The 13,518-nt window shown below is 45.7% G+C and overlaps 1 pseudogene; it reads right to left on the bottom strand.

Moving 5' to 3' along the window:
* Window positions 1-713: 713 nt before the first annotated feature.
* Window positions 714-1,970, bottom strand: LOC142577781 (iripin-8-like; annotated as a pseudogene).
* Between the last annotated feature and the right edge of the window lie 11,548 nt (window positions 1,971-13,518).

Raw genomic sequence — 13,518 nt, 5'->3', positions numbered from 1 at the left:
TTCTTAGTCGTGTCTCTCTTCCAAACGCTGTAGAAAGAGCGTTTTGCAAGCGTCAAAACTCGCAGCTAAGCATGTTGAAGACTTCTAGCAATTTCGAAGGGAAATAGAAGAAATTCTATTGGCTCACAATCTTGGCTCACAATGTGCCATTGTGAGCCAAGAAATTCTTGGCTCACAATATGCCATTTTTTCTCAATAAACATAAAGATACTGCTGGCTTTAGTCGAAAACAACTGCGAACATACTTTGTGCACATGTAATCCGTATTTCTTCATATGTCGTTTAAGAAAACTTCTGTATTTTTGCTGTACTTGATTGCTGTACTTGATTTGATTTGATGACTACTTCTGTATTGCTATTGTTATTTCGTTCTGTCAGCTGCTGCCATGTAATGGTTTCCTGGGCCTTCGTCAAGCTGTTCGTACAGTTTTTGCCCAGGTAACCATCCAGATACTTGCTGGAGAATAAAATATGATATGATTTGATTTGATTTGATTAGAAGAGGGGGGTATAGGAGTCTTATGTCATTGCTTTACGCAACATGATACGGTTTCCACCTAACTATAGTCCTTAGAAGGAAAGAAAGAAAGAAAATAAAAAAGCAAGAAAAAGCCATTCTACTTTCCTTAAGGAAAATAGACAGGAAATGTATTAAAAGGGCGCACTTTATTTAAAAGGTGTGTTTTCATACTTTGTAATGTTAGTGGCACATTTCCATCACTCGAAAGTCCGGGCGTACCGGAGTGCGAAGGAAAGACTCGGCGTATCAGAGCGTGTGAACCTCTCCTATGAAGAGAACCCGGTTGGTGCTCCTGTCCCTGATGTAGTAGAGGAAGGGGCGATTTACGATGAACTCTATGGGCAGCAGCGGGTTGAGGTGAGCCGAGGTGCGCCGGAACGAGAACCGAGTGACTGCGCTCACGATGGTTCCTCCCTCGTACACCTCGACGGCCGCCTGGTGCACAGGGTTGGCTATCACAAGGCGGGCGCCTTCGCTGATGCCGCTGAAGTTGGCCGATCCTTCGAAGACAGAGTTCAAACCAAGGGCCTCCATCGCTGGCACCAAGACGTAATCAACGCTCATTTCAAACTTGGGTAGCTGGAGTATGACGTCCTTAAAGCTTAGCTTGCTGCTGATGTCTTCGAGCATGTCCAGCGACATGCCGTTCCGGACCACCGCGAGTCCAGTTGGGTTGTCCGGAAGCAGGACCACCATGCTGAACCTGTCTCCCTGGTATGGTATCTCCACGGCAGAGGCGTGATAGGCATCTACACTTGTGTGCGGAAGACGTGCCCTGAGGTGCATCGCCGGTTTGCTCACTTCGTTGGTGCCCAGGTTGAGGAGAGGTTTGTCCGCCGTTTCACGGGCGTTGAATTTGGTCTCCCAGGCGCCCCTGAAGTAGACGGTGTTCAGGATGAAGAGCACGATGAGCTGCTGCTCACCCCCTAACAGCATGCCGGAGATCTTGTCCCTGGTCTTTCCGCGCAACCACGCATTTACTTCCGCCCCTACCCTCCGACTGTCCCCATGGAAGTCCGCAGACCTCAAATCGGCGTCGAAGATTTCGCGCAGCTGCTGTTTGTAGCCTTCCGATATGGGAAAGCCCACCTGTGCTAGGACCATGTTGGCCACGGCCAGAGTGACGTTGGGCGAAGTCGACAGTTCCAAGAGGTTTTTGTACGCTGCGAGCACTCTGTCTCGGCCAGTAAGTCCGAGAGCGGTGTGACCGAACACATAATCAATCCAGCTCCGCCTCAGAGTTTCCCCTGGCGCCTACGTAGGCCATACCGAACGCGGCGGCAATACTAGTCGGCGAGAAGAATACATTTGACGAGGGCTCCTGGGCTGCGAGGTACTTCAGCAGGTTCACGCCAAACTGGTTGTGGGCCCTGGCGAGCAGCGTGTTGTCGTCGGTCTCGCAGTGGGCCACGGCTAGAACTGACGCGAGGAGAAGAAATTTGGCTAGCATCGCTAGAATTCTTGCGAATGCCTGGCCGTTGGCTGCGGAGACTCCTGATTTTAAACTGATGCGTGGTGACCTCCATTATATTTTTTTTGCTTGGCGCATTTCTTTTTCTTGCGTGTCGCGACCACCGACGAAGATCTCGGATTGCACCTCTCGCGAGACACAACGCTCAACGCCCGCCGCCTGAAGTGTAAGCGATTGCTTCTATCTTTGTCAGCGCTTCGTTTTTATCTGCGTCAGTAGCAGATGGCATTTTATTTCCTCCGCCACGAAAGACAACTTGGGTCTAGGTTGTTCACTGACGCCGGTGGAAATAAAGAGTGGGGGACCGCCTTGAGAAAACGCTCGCTTTCGGTGGAATTGTTGATGCCGTCGTTTGCGCTGCGGTCGCATAATGCAGACACTTTGTATTCCACTGCGCACCCAAAGACCCGAATTACGACTTCAGTAAAGGTTTGAAAACACACATTTCGACGAAGACAGACGAGGACGGACTACTTACGTTTTCACCGCAATGTGCAGCTGAAATTATGTTTTTTTTTGTTTCAGCATATGGCCATTGGATTGCTCTTGCAGGGAAATGGCATTTGTGAAAATTGTATGTATATATATATATATATATATATATATATATATATATATATATATATATATATAAGTTGGGAAGAATGTCGCTGAACTGGCTAAATGTTAATGCATGCTCTGTGAGTGGGGCGCATGTTGTGGTTAGGATGTCATCGATGGCGTGTCGCGGTCTCTGCCGGTTTCGCCAACTTCTTCCATTTCTTTGTACTGCAATTATGATCCCAAACAAAGACGTTGGAATTTGGTAGTCGCATTCTTAAAGCGAGTCCGCTGTTTATCTTTCTTACGTATTCTCAGGAATGTGAAAGAAAAGATTATGTATTGGCTCGTTTCGATAAAGGTGGAGTCAATATGTTTTCTTGGCACAGCACAGTATTTTCCATTGCTCTTAAAAAAGGCAGCAAGTTCTGCCTCTCTCTCTTTCTCTCTCTCTCTCTGTAGTGTACGAATAGCCCTATTGTTACAGAACAGAGTGCTTGTTCTAACCTATAGTATGTACGTGCTACAAAACAAGCTCGCAAGATTTCCCCGGCTGCCTCGCGATGCCTCATTAGGGCTTTGCGCGCAAATAGTACTTCAAGCAAATCAGGAGGTTCTGCATGGTATCGATGTTCTAACACGCAAAATTTGACCGTTAAAGACGGGATGCAAGAGTATCGTCTTTGTTGACGGGTGCTGCTCATCACACAGATAATTTAGTACAGACTGTTTCACCACTTATCTATAGACCCTTCGCTACAAGAAAGAAACGTTTTTTTTCCACGAAACCAGGTCTTGCCTAAACACACCGTGTAATATTTATCAAATATGAACCTAAATATTTCTTTCAGATCCTTTTATGGAAATTGGTGGGTGCTACGTTATCTGTAAGAGTGCACCATTTCCGAATTCCATAGCCAACGATTTCGGGCTGACTATGCGCTGGTGGCTGGCCGGGTCATCGCTTGACTGCATCTTTTGTCGACTCCATCGTACTATGTGGGTCTTAATTCGTTTAACTACGCAGCCTCGAATTTCCGAATTCCATAGCCAACGATTTCCTGCTGAGAGAGAGAGAGAGAGAACAAGGGTAGGAAAGGCAGGCAGGTCAACCAGAACAGCATCCGGTTGTCTACCCTACACTGGGGGGGGGGGAAGGGGAATAGAAAGAGGAACAAAGAGAGAGAGTAAGCACTGAATACGTGTGGGAGGGACACCATACACAAGGACACTATAAACGGTCTCTTAAGCCCGTGCACTTCAAGTACTGCACTAGTGCACGAATCGCTTTTCGAGCCAGTGACGGGTGTGGCCACGGTCGGAGTATCTTTGACTCGGTCAACGGTCTCGAGTCCTGCTCAGTATGCTCTGGCGGCTGGCCGGGTCATCGCTTGACTGCATCTTTTGTCGACTCCATCGTACTATGTGGGTCTTAATTCGTTTAACCACGCAGCCTCGTCTTATGCGATTCCTTGCATGCAATGCTTACGAGTACTAACCAGCTGTTGCTTTTTCGAAGAGCTTCGTGAAAGCGCCTTCTGTGCTGTTCTCCACATCCGAGAGCACTTAAATAAACTGTCATGAAAGCTTGACTCACCACGACGCTGTCTAAAGCTCAGTTTACCAGTGGCTGGTAGCATTTCCGCCCTCACAACAGTGCCCGATCCATCAGGGCGAGCACCACTGTGATCTACACCATCAAATACGGCTGGGCAGGAGAGGGTGAGATGCCGCTTGTAACGAGCCACTGGAGTTATATTATTATCATGATGCCCATCATGAAAACACGGACACCCCGCCAAATATGCGCCTTAAAAGTCATCACAGAGCCTAATTAAGAAGTGTGCCCTAAGGAAGGAAGCGAGTCCTCCCTGTTTGCCACGCACTGGGAGCACTTCTTCTCAAGCCAAGAATATGCCACACCTAGAATCATGAATCGCGATAAAACTGCAATGCGGCATTCAGCGACTCTATATAACATATACTATAAGCAGCGGTTACACATGTACAGCATTTCCCATGTATTTCTACGGCTGGGCAATGTATAGATACCCGAACTGACATAGCAGGTAGGAAGTAGCCTGCGAGATGCAGTAGTTTTACCTAACGCATGTTTGTAGCGCCGCTCCCGTGTTTCATTCAGTGTGTTAACCGGACACAACTACAGGGTTTCGGTGCTCGATCTCGGATCGTAGGAATCGGGAGTAGCGATGTAGCGATGTCGCTTGTCTGAACACGCCACGTCGTTACTGTACAAAAGACTTTGAAACGGGAACGTCGAGGTAAGCGCACTTTAATAGCAATTTTTTTTCTGCGGAAGTCGTGTACGCCGAGACGATCCTGTTTATTAAGGCTAACAAATGGGATTAAGGCGGAGAGTGGGCCACATGTTCCACAACTAGACAGCTGTCCTAATACTTCTAACTTTACGTGACTGCTTTCTTACTTTTCCTGCAAACGATATACGTCTTGCGCTGCTCTGTGTGCTCGTTTCAAATTTCTTTGAACTGTGCGCAGATGTGCCCCGATTCTAATGTAGAATAAACTAATTTTTTCCGTGCACTTCCATAAGGGCGTCGGCATGTGTTATCTTCTGTATTGCCAAGGAACGACAAGCAGCCGACGTCGCCTGACTTCAGCGCTTGCTACACGGTCTTTACGGTAATAATAAAAATAGCCCACTCCGGCAAATCGTATTCTGGGCTGTGCGCCGAATCGTCTGTACAGTCCTCACAAACTACACCTGCAGTCATATGACGGAGAAATTGCAATACGGTCACTGCTACCCACCTAAATTGAGAAACACGGGGTGAATATTCCATTTAGAGCAACTTCGTCCCAGAAGTCGCAGAAGTCACTCCGTTTCGTGTTGACCTCTCTGCCGTGTCACATTTTTGTTGCTGTTCTTCAATGGTGAAGTCTATGACACCACAATTTACGGGATGCATTAAAAAATATATGTACATTTAGCAGTCGTATATGGCGGCACTAGGTGCTTTTGTCTTTATTTCTTAAATTCGTTTGCCATATTCGCAAGAACTTTCATAGGCCAGAACTGTTCGTAAGAACCGATGACAACCAATTGTGGTGTTGACCAATGCAAACAACACTTACCAACAAAAATATCTGCGAAATTTGACCCAGGATTTCGGTCCTCACCACGGCACTGACATTTCTGACGATGCTGCTGACTACTAGCATCATAACTGAAGTGAACTGAATTCTGTGGTTTTACTTGTCAAAACCACGATTTGATAGTGATGCACGCCGCAGTGGGGGACTACGGAATAATTTTGACCCCCAGGGGATTTTTGACACGCGTCAGAGGCAAAGAGCATGGACATTCTTGCATTTCGCCCCCCGTCGAAGCATCACAACTTCATTCGGCATATTACGGGACAGGACGAGTTACTGCGACGATAAACGTGACAACCGTGCGCGCTGAAATACCAGAGGAATTCACAGGATTTTAAGAAGAGACGTCAGGGTGTGTTGGCTTACTTCATCCAACTAACTTATTGAAAAACAAATATTTATCAATATTAAAGCGCTAATTGTCTCATCAGCTCGCTGACTGTTCACTAGCCGAGCCATAATGTAACAAAGTGAAATAACTGTCTTTATTTGTAAAACGACTCGTGGCAAACGACAGGCGCAATTGCGTACGCATTCCCTCTCTCCCGTGTACGTCACACAGAACCTTTGTGCAGACGTGCACAGAAAGAAGTGCAGCCAGCTATCTCTCTAAGTTACCAGGGCAGCAGGGATAAACCTTCAGCCGTAAGAGGCTCTCCGGGCTGCACGTCAGCTGGAAAACACAGCTTGACGCCGCCGCTTAAAAGCGGATAGCGTTTCACACGGCTGCCGAGACGGGTCTTCATTGGGACTGCGCGTTTCCTGGCATGCGGTGTTCCCGCGGCGGAGAACCGCACGCACTGTCGGCATAACGCCGCTGTGTGGATTCTCGCTCTAACTACGCTTTGTGCTCACCAAATCATTAGCTTGAAATTATAGTAGAGGGCATGACTGCTGGGTTCCTTTTTTTTTAACCATTACCTTATTTTGCAGGCCGCCATTGGAATCTGAACCTGGCAACGTTTAACGTTAGAACGCTATCTAGCGAGGCGAGTCTAGCAGTGTTATTGGAGGAATTAGAGGGTAGTAAATGGGATATAATAGGGCTCAGTGAGGTTAGGAGGACAAAAGAAGCATATACAGTGCTAAAAAGCGGGCATGTACTGTGTTACCGGGGCTTAGCAGAGAGACGAGAACTAGGAGTCGGATTACTGATTAATAAGGAAATAGCTGGTAACATACAGGAATTCTATAGCATTAACGAGAGGGTGGCAGGTCTTGTTGTGAAGCTTAATAAGAGGTACAAATTGAAGGCGGTACAAGTCTATGCCCCTACATGCAGTCATGATGACCAGGAAGTCGAAAGCTTTTATGAAGACGTGGAATCGGCGATGGGTAAAGTCAAAACAAAATACACTATACTGATGGGCGACTTCAATGCCAGGGTAGGCAAGAAGCAGGCTGGATACAAGTCAGTGGGGGAATATGGCATAGGCTCTAGGAATAGCAGAGGAGAATTATTAGTAGAGTTTGCAGAACAGAATAATATGCGGATAATGAACACCTTTTTCCGCAAGCGGGTTAGCCGAAAGTGGACGTGGAGGAGCCCGAATGGTGAGACTAGAAATGAAATCGACTTCATACTCTGCGCGAACCCTGGCATCATACAAGATGTAGACGTGCTCGGCAAGGTACGCTACAGTGACCATAGAATGGTAAGAACTCGAATTAGCCTAGACTTGAGGAGGGAACGGAAGAAACTGGTACACAAGAAGCCAATCAATGAGTTAGCGGTAAGAGGGAAACTAGAGGAATTCCGGATCAAGCTACAGAACAGGTACTCGGCTTTAACTCAGGAAGAGGACCTTAGTGTTGCAGCAATGAACGACAATCTCATGGGCATCATTAAGGAGTGCGCAATAGAAGTCGGTGGTAACGCCGTTATACAGGAAACCAGTAAGCTATCGCAGGAGACGAAAGATCTGATCAAGAAACGCCAATGTATGAAAGCCTCTAACCCTACAGCTAGAATAGAACTGGCAGAACTTTCTAAGTTAATCAACAAGCGTAAGACAGCGGACATCAGAAACTATAATATGGATAGAATTGAACAGGCTCTCAGGAACGGAGGAAGCCTAAAAACAGTGAAGAAGAAACTAGGAATAGGCAAGAATCAGACGTGTGCGTTAAGAGACAAAGCCGGCAATATCGTTACTAATATGGATGAGATAGTTCAAGTGGCTGAGGAGTTCTATAGAGATTTATACAGTACCAGTGGTACCCACGACGATAGTGGAAGAGAGAATAGCCTAGAGGAATTCGAAATCCCACAGGTAACGCCAGAAGAAGTAAAGAAAGCCTTAGGAGCTATGCAAAGGGGGAAGGCAGCTGGGGATGATCAGGTAACAGCAGATTTGTTGAAGGATGGTGGTCAGATTGTTCTAGAGAAACTGGCCACCCTGTATACGCAATGCCTCATAACCTCGAGCGTATCGGAATCTTGGAAGAACGCTAACATAATCCTAATCCATAAGAAAGGGGATGCCAAAGACTTGAAAAATTATAGACCGATCAGCTTACTGTCCGTTGCCTACAAAGTATTTACTAAGGTAATCGCAAATAGAATCAGGAACACCTTAGACTTCTGTCAACCAAAGGACCAGGCAGGATTCCGTAAAGGCTACTCAACAATAGACCATATTCACACTGTCAATCAAGTGATAGAGAAATGGGCAGAATATAACCAACCCTTATATATAGCTTTCATTGATTACGAGAAAGCGTTTGATTCAGTCGAAACCTCAGCAGTCATGGAGGCATTACGGAATCAGGGTGTAGATGAGCCATATGTAAAAATACTGGAAGATATCTATAGCGGCTCCACAGCCACCGTAGTCCTCCACAAAGAAAGTAACAAAATCCCTATAAAGAAAGGCGTCAGACAGGGAGATACGATATCTCCAATGCTATTCACAGCATGTTTACAGGAGGTATTCAGAGGCCTGGAGTGGGAAGAATTGGGCATAAAAGTTGATGGAGAATACCTTAGCAACTTGCGATTCGCTGATGATATTGCCTTGCTTAGTAACTCAGGAGACCAATTGCAATGCATGCTCACTGACCTGGAGAGGCAAAGCAGAAGGGTGGGTCTGAAAATTAATTTGCAGAAAACTAAAGTATTGTTTAACAGTCTCGGAAGAGAACAGCAGTTTACGATAGGTAGCGAAGCACTGGAAGTGGTAAGGGAATACATCTACTTAGGGCAGGTAGTGACCACGGATCCGGATCATGAGACTGAAATAACCAGAAGAATAAGAATGGGCTGGGGTGCGTTTGGCAGGCATTCTCAAATCATGAACAGCAGGTTGCCACTATCCCTCAAAAGGAAAGTGTATAACAGCTGTGTGTTACCAGTACTCACATATGGGGCAGAAACCTGGAGGCTTACGAAAAGGGTTCTGCTGAAATTGAGGACGACGCAACGAGCTATGGAAAGAAGAATGATGGGTGTAACGTTAAGGGATAAGAAAAGAGCTGATTGGGTGAGGCAACAAACGCGGGTAAACGACATCTTAGTTGAAATCAAGAAAAAGAAATGGGCATGGGCAGGACATGTAATGAGGAGGGAAGATAACCGATGGTCATTAAGGGTTACGGACTGGATTCCAAGGGAAGGGAAGCGTAGCAGGGGGCGGCAGAAAGTTAGGTGGGCGGATGAAATTAAGACGTTTGCAGGGACAACATGGCCACAATTAGTACATGACCGGGGTAGTTGGAGAAGTATGGGAGAGGCCTTTGCCCTGCAGTGGGCGTAACTAGGCTGATGATGATGATGATTATTATTGTGCAGTGCAACGCACTGGCGGCGTGTGCTTGCATACAGAGATGAAGAAAAAAAAATCACATATCACCTATCAAGCGGTAGCTGCTAATTGGAAAGAGCAAAATGGAGAAAAAAAAATTTTTTTTCGCTCTTTCGCATGGGCGCTATTCCCCATTAAGAGCCACCAGGAACAGCAAAGCGACTCTGTCCAGCATTTCGACAAGTATAGAAGTAGGAAAATTGTCACAGAGAGCATTTAAGCACTGCTTGGACAAGATAATTTTTTTTGGTCAACTCTAGGTTGCCTTTCGTGCAAATTCCTTAAAAATTGGGCCAGTGGTGGTTGCCAGCCTGCTCTTCGCGTTCCCTTCCCTGTCAAGTGTATATTTGCTTTCAAAACAAATAATGATATTAATAATAATACATTATTATGGACGAAAACTTGTAAAAAAGAAGTTGGTTTGCATTTACTGCATGTTGAGGAAGTTCTATTTTTCACAGCTTGTCTTGTAGGTATGCGAAAATGCATTTGTCTCTATGTGAACCTCACCAGAAATGCGGATTAACGAGCAGGTTCTGACTTCAGATATCTCAAGCTGTATTTGTGCTGGTGGCCGTAGACTAACTTCCTACTGTGTTCGAAATTCGACAATCAGGTATAATGTTTCCGTCTCTCGCGTGATTTTGATTGCACGGTCACCATTTTGATGAATGTTGAAATGAACAGTCGTCAAGATAGGTGAAGTAATAGCAGCTTTGGAACATTTTGTTGCTCTGTTCAGCTAAAATCCTTAACAGAGACGCAAATATACCAGAAGTTGCTTTCCCAGTCAACGCTTTCCATGTCAAATATGTCAAATACCGGAGGAGTAGCTGGACTTCTGTTCAATTGTTTTTGTTTTCTCTAGCCTGCAGCGAAAGCTCCAATGCTGTCGCTTTATTTTCTTAACACATTGTCCTCGGCGTCCTGCATTCGCGCGTCTTCTCGGGTATTGATCTAACCACGAACGTGTACTGAAGTTGGAAACGAGAACGTGACAGGATCCGGTTTCAAATATTTGTTACCAGACCTGTCACATTACTGATTGCAACAAATCTTTGAGTTGTTGGCAGGAGAACAAAGTCAGGGCACCCTGAATTCTCAGGAGGCATAGCTCTGGGCGCCTTATTTATGAAAGAAAAAAGAGCGCGTAAAAAAAAATAAAGGCGTCTTGGAAGGATAGGGGTTTAATTGCCACTTAGGGCGAGAGATCAGCGAACATAGTTTAAACGTATCGCGCAAATTGTTCCACGCAGTCACGGTGAAGAAAATCTCCTATATTTTCTTGACACTAATTTTTATAGTTTCACCACCATGAAATACAAGAACTTTGTGAAACGTTTCTCTTGTTCGTGGCTTCCATAATAAATAAAAAACGGGCATCTCGAAAAAGTAGGAAGCAAACAAGAATTTAGGTTTAATTTTAATATCACAGAAGCCCTCATGACAATAATTCGGCAGAAATCGAGAGCTGCGAGTGCATTTTCATAGTGAGTTATGAATGAAATATAGGAGCAGTGTAGTAAGCAGTGCAACCAAGAGTGACGGAGAGGAAGACCCGCGAGAACCGATGACGTCGCTCTCGCTATTCAGAGGTCCTGCAACGGCCGATTACTTGTGTTGTAGGGAAAAAAAATAAACAGCCCTAGGAAAATGAGAGGCTAAGGAGAGAAGAAAAGAGGCTCATTCGTCTTGAAGTAGAAGCAGCCTTAAAACTAACATCAAACTTGTAACAAGAACCAGTGGGTTATTGTTGCTCGATCACGAATTTCATACAAATCCACAATATTTAGTTTAATCTACCAGGGGGAGGGGGGGGGGGGCAGGGGGTGATTTTGACCCCACCCCGCAGACTATTGAAAGCGGGAACTGGCACTTTAGGTTGCACGCTGGAAAGTCCGTTAAAACTACAGCTGAAGCTAAATTTTATATCTTAGTAGCGTGAGCACATAAGGAAAGCCTTATGTGCTCACTACGCGTACCCCTAAAAAACAATCAGTAATAGTATAATAACACTTAAAGACTTCACAAAGGTAAGCTAAGCGAAGCGTGAAATTGCATTCCACTGGATATCAGGGCATTGTAACATTCCTGGCAACACAGCAGCCGATGTGGTGGTGGTGGTGGTGAATTGTAGCAACAGGCGGGTTTAGCCTGGCGATCAAAGCCGGCAATTGCTCCGCCCGAGCGTCTCGCACAATACCGCTGAAGGGTTTCACCATATGTCCATCAAACCAGTCTCTCTTAGGAATTCGATGAGGAGACGTGAAGTTTCTTTGCGGGCTATAACTGATCCCTCGGGAAATATAAGGTGTTGTAGGCGCGCATGCGAAAGGTCCTTGTTTTGCAGATTCTTCAGGAGAGTGTCTCTTTCATCTTGGAATTGCTGGCAGGGCCACAAAAAGTGCTCAATGTCTCCTGTCTCGTTGCATGCCGTACAGTTCGGAGAATTGATTCGCCCCGTTTTAAATAACCAGGCCGGTGTATTAGCAGATCCTGCCCTTATTCGATATAGAAGTGAGGCTATGCGTAACCAAGAGATTGCACAGCAGCCGATGAAGCAGCACGACAAGCACACCTTCAAGATGATGTGGTTCCCCTCCCAATATAGAACAATGAATTACGCTGCATTATAAGGGCAACGTCTTTCAAAATGTGTAGAAATACGTGGTTGGACCATATTTCTAAGAGCTCGGATTTGTTATCATATTGTTCTGTTTATTGAATTCAAATGTTTATCGCCATAAGACAGAAATATGGAAACCCTTATTTATCGATTAAGGCTAGACACTGCCTACACAAAACATTCCTTACATAGAATTGGCCGTGCGGAAACCCCCGAATGTGAGTGTGAATTTGTAGATGAAGATATACATCACCCCCGTCTAGATTGCCCACATCACGACACACTAAGACGCCGACCTAAATCAACCCTATATACATTAGACTGCAGAGATTTCAGTTTAAAGAAGCTTTCGAGTCCTTCGCCAACAACAGCCTTGCAGAAGAGTGCTTTAAAGCATTAAAAACCTTTCTCGAGGACAGCGGTATTGTTGGCCGTTATTAACGCTTTTAATGTTCCTTTCATTGCAATGGCGCTGTATATATGTATGTATTTGTGGATTATGTTATGTTGACTGTTCTGTTGTGACTATATGTGCATTTGCACGATGTATGCACCACCCGCTGACTAGAGACTGTAGTATTAGGCGACAGTATCATTTGTATTTTTGAGGCTTTCTTCTACATAACTGTGGTGTCATTTAACTTGCATATTGTATTTACCATGTATTTCTTACGCCATAGTGTTACTGTGAAAACGGTGCTTGACGAGTTCTGGTGCTTTATGAAAAGGTTGTTTGATATGTAATATCTTGAACCCGGTACGTTGTAGGCTAGACCCATTCAAGGGCTAAGGAGTAGCCGGCACATTAAATTGTGCGTCAACATCTCCTTATATCATAAAAAAAAAAAAACAGGAACGTTTGCGAATATGGCCTTGAGAACGAAGGCAATGGTGATAAGAGCCAGGTCGATAGAAGCTTATCAGCCGTTCCTTGAACCTCTTCTTATTTTACGGTGCTCTTCAGGACATGCAGTGGTGGCGGGAGGGGGAACGGGAAGGTGGTGCGGCTCATCTGCTTGTACTAATTGTTTTCCATTCTCGACCTTCTTGTTTCTGGCAAACGGATGATCCGCTCTTGCTGCTTTGGCACAAGGGGGGAGCGGCCGTTCGCCTCCCATATAAAGGTCTCACTACGCTGCCTGTCGGCACCATCTGCCCCATTCGCTGCATCGGGCTCTTTTACTCACAGCCGATCGCTATCTCGAACGGAGAGCATGAAAGCCCACCGGGCCGGGCGTCACTTTCCCGCATGCTGGCTGGGCCCTCGCGTTTGACGCGGTCATTACTTAACGTACGGGGTGTTATACTAAGGCACGTGATGGTCACGTGCACGATAGCATCTAAGTCAGGGTCGACGTGAAACGCGATACACTATAACACAAAATGTTCTATTCGCTGTTCTTTTTTTTTTGTTAAGGAAGGA

The sequence above is a fragment of the Dermacentor variabilis genome, chromosome 4, assembly GCF_050947875.1.
Source record: "Dermacentor variabilis isolate Ectoservices chromosome 4, ASM5094787v1, whole genome shotgun sequence".
Taxonomy (NCBI): Eukaryota; Metazoa; Arthropoda; class Arachnida; order Ixodida; family Ixodidae; genus Dermacentor; species Dermacentor variabilis.
The sequence above is the reverse complement of the archived record's forward strand: the minus strand, read 5'-3'. Positions and strand labels throughout refer to the sequence as shown.